Raw genomic sequence first — 9,545 nt, 5'->3', positions numbered from 1 at the left:
GGCCAAACCCCACCCCCCCTACCCCCCCCCCCCCCCCCCCACCGTAACCCACCCACCGCATTGCATCGGTTTGATCGCCGGGAAGAGAAACGAGCATTAAGCCGACACCGCTGGTGCTCGTTTCATTGTCGAGGGTCGTCATTTCTCAATGACATTTAAAATATTAAGAAGAAGAAAAAAAGAGGGGGACAAAAAACCTCCTCTCGCGCCCGCCACCGCCTTTGAAGAGTAAAACCTTTCACATCTGAAATTGCGGTTTCGTTCGACTGTACATAACTCGTGCGTACGCGAGGTCACACGGCCACGCGCAAGGGAATAATAAAATAAAAACACAAAAAAACTTTAAAACACCCAGGGTCTCGTTTTGCTTTGGTTTGCTGTTGTTGTTGAACCTGCTAAAACCCGAGCGGTCGCTTGCCAGCGCCCCCCTCGCCCCCCTCCGCCCCCACCTCGCTCTCCACTGTGCATCGATTTTTGCCTAAAAGCCCCCCCGGGGTTCTGGCGTTTAGCTGAACGCTATTGGCGCATCCTGCCACGGCAATAATATCTCGTGATGCGACACGATCTCAAGCGACGTTAATTGTAACGACACAAAAAATCGTGACAAACACCTCCATTCGAGGCCCCAAATATCATCGCGCCTCCTCCTCCTCCTGGCGTTGGCATTCCACCTTCCCCCTCCCCCCCTCCACACTGGCGGAACCATCGACAGCGTCCGAACGCCAACAGGCCCACACGCGACACCGCGTCTCCTTCGTCAATCGACAATCGGGAAGACGCGCTACAGAGACGCGCAAGTGCGGAACATGGAGGTCATCCCTCGTCGGACGGCGGCAACTCGATAGGCGGAATTTCGCAACGCAACGTAACTTTGCAGATGTTGGCAAAGGAATGATCGATATGCGTCACGTCAAAATTCGCATTTCTGGAATGTTTTGAGTCTCCTAATTTTTTTTATTGTTTATTGAGGGGGTGGGGGGGGTGTAAGATAAATCGAACAATTGCATGGTTCTGTGGTTTGTGCCTGGGTGCATCTTGGTGTTGGGTGGCTGACTGCGACATGGATCTGGTAACAATAGCGCGTGTAGTGTTTTAATTCGGCCACACACTGCTGATGAGACGTTGGAACGTCAAAAATCGATCCGGTGATTTTTTTCTTCCTGCAACAAAATAAAAAAAACCCAACACAATAATTATGTTTTGAAATGTTACTCCCATAATTATCACATCGACTGTTTGTCTAAACATTTACATTCATGGTACGTGGAGAGAGAAAGATTTTGCTTATTCATAATTATGAAATAAATTTCGTGCCTTTCTTAATGAAGCAATGATTAGGGTCTCCCCCACGCCATGGGGGGCATGAGTTGTTGTTGTTGTTGTTTGACCATACTACACCATACCTGTCGGGTTGGTGAAGGTGGTAGAGGCGGTGGCAGGGGGAGGGGAGTGACGGGGTCGGGAGGGCCAAACTGGCTCTGATACCACTCGCCACTGATGTTAGCCGTAGCCGCAGATCACTCGGGTCAGTCGGCCCTTCACGGCGTTATAACGCAGCCGCTGCCCCACCACTCCGCTCCTGAGTTCTGCTCATATTTAATCCCTTCACTTAAACAATGTCAATGCTCACTCACTCATTTACTCACTCACTAACTCACTCACGCACTTACTCGCTCACTCACGCACTCACTCACTCACTCGTTCACTCACTCATTCACTCATTCACTCACTCGCGCACTCACTAATTCACTCCCTCACTTACTCACTCGCGCACTTACTCATTCACTCCCTCACTTACTCACTCATGCACTCACTCATTTACTTACTCACTCACTCACTCACGCACTTACTCACGCACCCACTCATTCATTCACTCATTTACTCACTCACTCGCGCACTTACTCACGCACTCATTCACTCACACACTCATTCAATCACTCACTCACGCACACATTCATTCACGACATTCGGAGCAATGTCTTGCGGTTCAATTGAGCATTGAGGCATTGGTGCCCATCTCATCGGGTGACAGCCCTACAGAGCCAGCTGTGAAACAATTCCTCATTGCTATGATGAGGGCGAGTACGTCCTCATAGGACAACCCACTGTCGATGATTCACCCCCCCCCCCCCCGCGCCCCATACCATTTGGCGGGTAGTAATTTTATCGACTATGGAGGGGATGATGGGCTGAATCGATCCTCGCCAACTAGGATTTGAAATCTCGTACCCTTGTGATTGTTGTGATTGGGAGCCGCTAGATGCACAGCTGTGCCCCTACCTGGCCAAAGTTTAATTCAATAATTATTTTTGTTCTCAAATATATTTTCCCACCTACAGCCGGTTATTGTCCTGTGAAATTTGTTGTTGTATATTCGTTATCTGGTGAAACTATTTCTGCTGCGTTGGCAGTGGTGCACAAGCCAAATTTAACAACTCCCAACACATTTGTCAACAACACTATGGCCTTGAAAGGAAATAGAAAAAATAGGCGACGTTTTGGGCAGTGGGCCTTCCTCATGGCCCATAAAGAGGTTGGCCAGGCTACCTCTGGTCTCTCTGTTCTGCGAAGAAAGGCCAGTAACCGAAACGTCATTTTGTATATTACCGCACTTTCTTTTTTTCTAAGGCCACCAGAGTTATTGGCGATTTAATTTTTTCTAAGTTGAATATTTAAGTTCGTTGGCGACTCCTTCCGTCTGGAAGTGTCCCCGTGAATTCACAGACATCTCCTAATGTCATGAATCCAAAAGTCATCAAATATTCGGCCACTTGTACCCACCGTCCAAAGACCTCTCAAAGGTCACCAGCGGAGGCGGGGGGGAGGGGTCAGTGTTAAATTTATTGCTTGACAAATCAACCGCTCTGCGACGGAGGAGAAAAATCGAGAAAAAATGAAGGTCATGGGAATAAAATGTATGAAAAATGTCAGATTCCGTTGCGATTGAGTTGATTTTTTGTTATATGTATACTGAAAATAAATGTAAATTTTTTGTCCGACTCGCTTCGTGAATAGGGGTGATTGAACCAGGCCAGCTCACGTTTCTAATGCGCTGCTCATTTCGTTGTCGGGAGGGCGCGGTGGAGAGGTAGGGGAGGGGGGTGGAGGAGGAGGTGGGTGGGGTGGGTGGGATGGAGATTTCGATTCGGGCCGTGAATCTCGCGCTCCGCGTGTTTACGAGACTTCAAAGTTCACGCAAACCCCCCCCCCCCCAAAAAAAAAAAATCGGTTTTGTCCGTAAAAAAAACAAACTCGTTCGCGCAAGGGGATGTACAGAAAACGAATTAGCAGCAACCACCGGGTCCTAAGGCGCGCAACACACAACCACAAAGATCCCGCCCCACACAACCACAAAGATCCCCCCCCACAGACACACACAACCACAAAGATCCCCCCCACAGACACACACAACCACAAAGATCCTCCACCCCCACAGACACACACAACCACAAAGATCCCCCCCACAGACACACAACCACAAAGATCCTCCACCCCCACAGACACACAACCACAATGATCCCCCCCCACACACACAGCCACAAAGATCCCCACACACACAACTTCTCGCATCGCCTTGAACAGCTTGCGGGGCCTAAGTGCTGTTGGCGAGCGCGGTTTCGTGAAGGCCGGAAGGGCGCACAGACGTTTTGTGGTTGGTGACCCCAATCACGACGCCCGGCCACCTTTGCCTTCCCAGTGGCGATGTTTACACACCGCACCGGGTACTCATTTGAGGCTGAGTCGACCTAGGTGAGGCCCAGGACCGGTTCAGATAATCGTCACTGGTGTTGACCGTGAGCGGGAATCGAACTCGGGTCGCCAGGTTCGTAGCGCAGCGTAGTGCTAACCGCCACACCACCGCTCCCCATGCACCACATACGCACACAGACACACACACTCATACATATACACGCACACACGCACACGCACTCACACACACGTACACACACACTTACACACACACACACACGCACTCACACACACACCCACACATACACACACGCACACGCACGTGCGCGCGCGCGTGTGCCCGCCCGCCCGCAAAACAAACAGGGCGAAGCGGAAAATGTATTTCGTGCGCCGTGCGGGGAAACGAAATAGACGCGCAAAAATAACAAACAAACAAAACACCCACAAATCACTCGTCAATAACACTGCGACCTTAACATTAAACAAGTATGTATATATATAATGTGTGTGTTTGTGAGTCGATGTGTGTGTGTAAGTCTGTGTGTGTGTGTGAGTCGATGTGTGTGTGTAACTCCATATGTGTGTGTGTCTGAAGCCGATGTCAGTATGTGAGTCCATATGTGTGTGTGTGTAAGTCGATGTGTGTGTGTGTCTTTTTCGCCCGGGCAACGCCGGGCACTTCCCGATAGTAACATATGCAAGGCCACGTTTCCGTCAAATCATCCTCCTCTGTAGCACCTCGAGAGGTTGGCCACTCCACCTCAGACCAATCTACCTCTACGTGCCTTGACGAAGGGCCCTTGCCCGAAACGTCACGATATTTTTTCTCTGTTTTTTTATCGCTTTACGGCGTTATTGACCAACGTTGCGTTTGCATTTGTTGCCTGTGCACCACTGCCAACGCAGCAGCACCTCCGATTTCGGACGGTTGGCTGCGTAGGGTGCGAAAGAAGTTCAACGTACACAAAGGCAAAGATCCTCCGTATAGCCTGAGCAGACTGTTGGGGCGTGCGCTGTTAGCGAGTAGCACCTATGAAGGCCGTCAAGGCCGCCTTTGTATCCCCAGTGGTTATGCTTACACACCGCACCAGGTACTCATTTGAGGCCGAGTCGACCTAACGGAGGCCGATGGCCGGTTCAAATTATCGTTACCGGTGTTGGCCGTGGGTGAGCAAGTTTCGAAATCGGGTCGCCAGGGTCGTAGCTCTGCGCGCTAGACGATACACTACCGCTCACCGCGACTTACGCACACACACAAAGATCCCCCGTATAGCCTTAACGGACTCTTGGCGCAAGTGCTCTTTGCCAGCACCTGTGAAGGACAACACACACAAAGACAAAGATATCCCGTACAGCCTCAACAGAGTGTTGGGGCAAGTGCTGTTAGCGAGCATCTATGAAGGCCGGCACGGCGCACGAGGGGTTGGGTGGCCAACTACACAAACACACACACACACTGACACACATACACACGACGTAGACGCACACACGCGACTCACACACACACACGACTTACACTCATAAACACGTCTTACACACACACACGAGACTTACACACACATAACAGCAGCACCACCAGCGCCAAATGATAAATAAACGAGAGAACTGTGTTTTAAAAAATAGTGGCGGCGCGCTGGAGGGAGGGGAGGGAGGGAGGGGAGGGAGAGAGGGATGGGAGGGATGGGAGGGAGGGAGAGGAGGTGAGGGAGGGAGGGGAACCCTGTTTGGGGAATGAGCCACGGGCTCCCAAGTTGCGAATCTCGATGAGTAATGGGGCGGGATAGGCGCAGAGTAAATGCAGGCCGTGGGAAGTCTCGGCGCGCTGATACATTGGCGCGACGCTCGCTGGTGACTAAAACGGGGGGGGGTGGTGAAGCCGTGATGGGGGAGGGTGGTCGCGGGGAACGAACGGTGATGGGATAGAGAGCGAGAGAGAGGGAGAGAGAGATAGACAGCGAGCTGGCGTGGTGCAGGCGGGATGTCCCTGTGGGGGACGCCGCAGAGAACGCGGTTCCTTGAGAGACGGGGGTGAGCGGTGGGGGGTGGAAGAGGGGGGGGGGGGGGGATCGCGAAGGATGTGAAAGTCATTGCGCGTGCGTTGTGTGAGCAGGGAGCAGTAGCGTGGCGATTGACGCACTGCGCTTCGAACCCGGCGTGCCCAAGTTCGATTCCCGCTCACGACCGATAAGAGTTGCGACAATTTTAACCCGTCCTGGAAGCTCCCCGAAGGTGGAATCGGCCTCATGAGGTTACCTTGTGTGGTGCGTAAACACGGGGGAGACAAAGGCGGCCGGGCGCGGTGCTGGCCCCCATTCCCCCTCGTGTGCCGTTTCGGCCTTCATAGGTGCTACTCGCTAACAGCACTTGCCCCTATAGCCTGTCGAAGGCTACACGGGGGATCTTTGTCTTTGTTTGTGTTGTCCTCCATAGGTGCTCGCAAAGAGCACTTGCCCCAAGAGTCCGTTAAGGCTACACGGGGGATCTTTGTCTTTGTGTGTGTGTAAGTCGCGGTGAGCGGTAGTGTAGCGTCTAGCGCGCAAAGCTACCACCCCGGCGACCCGAGTTCGATTCCCGATCACCCACGGCCAACACCAGTAACGATTATCTGAACCGGTCATGGGCCTCCCCTAGGTCCACTCGGCCTCAAATGAGTACCTGGTGTGGTGTTGTAAGCATCGCCGGTGGTGTGTCTTTCCGGCCTTCATAGGTGCTACTCGCTAACAGCACTTGCCCCAACAGCCTGTCAAAGGCTACATGGGGGATCTTTGTCTTTTGTTTGTGAGAGCGCGCGCGAGGGCCCCGCCGCTCGATTGGGCAGCGCGCAAAGTGGCGATCCACGCTGAGCGGGCGAAGTTGTTGTGGGTTATTTTTCTTTAGCTACAACAAAAAAATCTAAAAGATTAAAAGAAAACGTTCATTAATTACAAACCTCCCGCACCCACTTCCCTTTAATTTGAAGATAAAGGCGGCCGAGGGTGGGGGGGCAACTGCCACTGAGTGAATTTTTCCACGATGTTGGAACCAACATTGCTGTTCGTGGTGTTTGTGTTGCTTTCCTTTCGCTGGCGTCTTTCTCTGTCTCTCTGCCCCCCCCCAACACCCCCTGCCCCCCCCCCCCCATCGCCATTCTTCCGCCTATTCTGTCATTAATTTCACAGCGTTCTCTGTCACCGTTCCCTTCCTGCTTCCGTGGTGCTGCGTGTCAATTAAGTCCGATCAATCAATCTATCAATTAATTAATTCGCTCACTTGCAACCCCCTTCTTGCGTGGTGCACAAGGAAGCGAATCCGGAGGGGGGGGGGTGGGTGGGCAATGATTGATTGATTTTTGCTGCGGTTTGTCCGCTGATTTTGGATCGGTGGGTCAGGAGCTCCCTCCCTCCGTCCGTACGTTAGCTCAGAATGCTAATCTCTTCCACTGGGACGCCAGACAAAAGCCGTACTGTGGAGCGTCAAGAAAGTCCCGATGACTTTTACGAAAAAAAAAACCCCTAGAGTTTTTTTTGTCGTTGTACCGAGTGAAAGGACTTTAAAAAAAAAACATAATCCCATGAACTTCTTCTTCTTCTTTCGAATAAAGTTTGTAAACGTTACGTGGGTTATACGCAAAAGTGCCGTGCTATTGTATTCTTCCACCCTCCCCCCCCCCCCGCTGGCTACAGGGTTAGGAAAGTGTTTTGTGTAGCAAAGCTCACCCCTACCCATCTGATTCAACAATCCGAATTAAAATAGGATTTTTACTTAAAAAAAAGTTTTTAGCCGACCGGGCCTCAATGTTGACCTAGGTTGACTCGGTCTGAAACCAGTCAACCGATGATGCGGTACTAATTAAAAGCGATCCTCTCTGTGTTGGCCGTGTCCGGGAGACGATACCTTTTTTGTACAGATAATTTCCACGTCGGACCTACTCAGTTATATCGAGCGACGGCTGTAAATTTACGCCGATGTGGTTGATGAGTCAGATGACTGCGTCAGGAGTAGTGGAGTGGCGAATCGTTCCTATGATGCCTCCCTCGTATAGATCTATGGCTCGCTATGTGAGTCTTTAGATCTCTGTGGGTCTCTGTGTGAGACCGTGCTTCTGCGTCTGAATATTTCTGTGCGAGTCAATGGGTCTCATTTTGAATCTAGATTTCTCCTCTGATTATTTTGGCTGAGCAAACGAGCTGTGATTTTCCATTGACGGGGCCGAGCCAGACGATCGCGTCAGGAGTGGCGGGGTGGTGAATGCTCATTGCTGTGACAATGCCTCCTTATATCGTATTTGTGAATGGGGCATTGGTGAACACGGTTTCCCATTCGTGAGTCATTATCGTCATCATCATCATCATCCATAATATAGGTAAAAAAATGTTGGGTTAGATAGCGTCAATATAAATGTGTCGTTAAACCCGTCACCAACCGACACAGCCAATACCTACTATAATCACCCAAGAATGTTTGTTCTTAACGCTCGTGACGTCACTCGACATCGACCAGCCCCCCTCATTAATATTCATGAGCAGGTGACATCCTCCAAATAGACACCCCCCCCCCCTCATTAATAATTATGAGCGAGTGACGTCACTCAATATGGAGTACTCCCCCCCTCTCACAAATAATCATGCGCAAGTGACGCCACTCGACATCGACCAGCCCTCCTTATTAATAATCATGAGCAGGTGACGTTTTCCAAATAGACACCTCTCCCCACAATTATTATTACCTACTATAATGAGCCAAGAATGTCTGTGTGCAACGCTCGTGACGTCACGCCACGTCGACCAGCTCCCCTCATTAATAATCATTATAAGGTGACGTCCTCCAAATGGACCCCCCCCCCATTCATAATAATTAGCGGTAGACGTCACTCCACATGGGGGGGCGAGACGCCTCCTCCCCCCTGCTCGGCGTCAACTTGCAACCATCACGTGATCTTCGTAACGCTATTGAGACATCAAAGTAAAAAGGACGTCATGATGAAATAGGTCTGTGTCACCGCGCCCTTTCAAATTGCACACGAATTGATGCAATGCATATCACGTCGCGGTCTGCTTTTCGCAAGTTTCAGATTTACTGTTAGTAAGGGTCGTCACGCATAACAGAACGTGCAAATTCGTCACTAGTACAGTACACCGGTGTGCTGGATAGCAAATCCACAACATTTACAATGTGAGTACGACGTTTCGCCAGTAATTACAACTAACTTCATCAGGCGATATCATCATCATCATCATCGTCGTCGACGTCAAGTATAACTGCGTCAGCTGCTGCTGCTGCTACTGCCATGGTTGATGCAGTGGATGCGATTCAGGAGTCGTGACCCCAGGGCGGGAGATCGAAGCCAGGGCATCTTCTGCATCGTAGTAGGATCTAGGAGATGTGGTTGTGACCTCTTCCCCAAGGCGTCGGAGCTCTGAGCCAGCAGCTCAGTTGAGAGCCCTGGTTTCAAATCCAGGTTCTATCCGCCCGTAATTTATTTCAAAGCAATGCTACTCGAGTGCAGCGAGTTGATGGCTTTTAGCGCAAGTTACCAAAAACGGATTATAAAGCCCCAAGTGCATTCGGACGTTCGTGCGTAAATGACGGAGCGATTGATTGAGAATCGGCTCTCGTGCAAGGTGCGGGGTGGATCGCCAGGTCGCGGGATCGTGAGCGATGGTGGTGACGGCTCGGGGAGGAACTTCATCCATCCAGCAGTGGATTGATCACGGCGGCTGCGGCTGCAGCTGCTCATGATGATGACAAAACGGACGTTCATTTTTAATTGACATACGTTAAAACAAACTTTGCAGGGCGTTCAAACCGGTTGCGCCGTTGTGTGTGCACGCGCGCGCGATACAAAAGCATGCCTTCATCTAACGTGGCTTCGTAAG

This window comes from Petromyzon marinus, chromosome 45 (assembly GCF_048934315.1).
Source record: "Petromyzon marinus isolate PM22_M1 ecotype Great Lakes invasive population chromosome 45, UKy_Petmar_22M1.pri1.0, whole genome shotgun sequence".
In the NCBI taxonomy this organism is placed as follows: Eukaryota; Metazoa; Chordata; class Hyperoartia; order Petromyzontiformes; family Petromyzontidae; genus Petromyzon; species Petromyzon marinus.
This window is presented reverse-complemented; position numbering follows the sequence as displayed.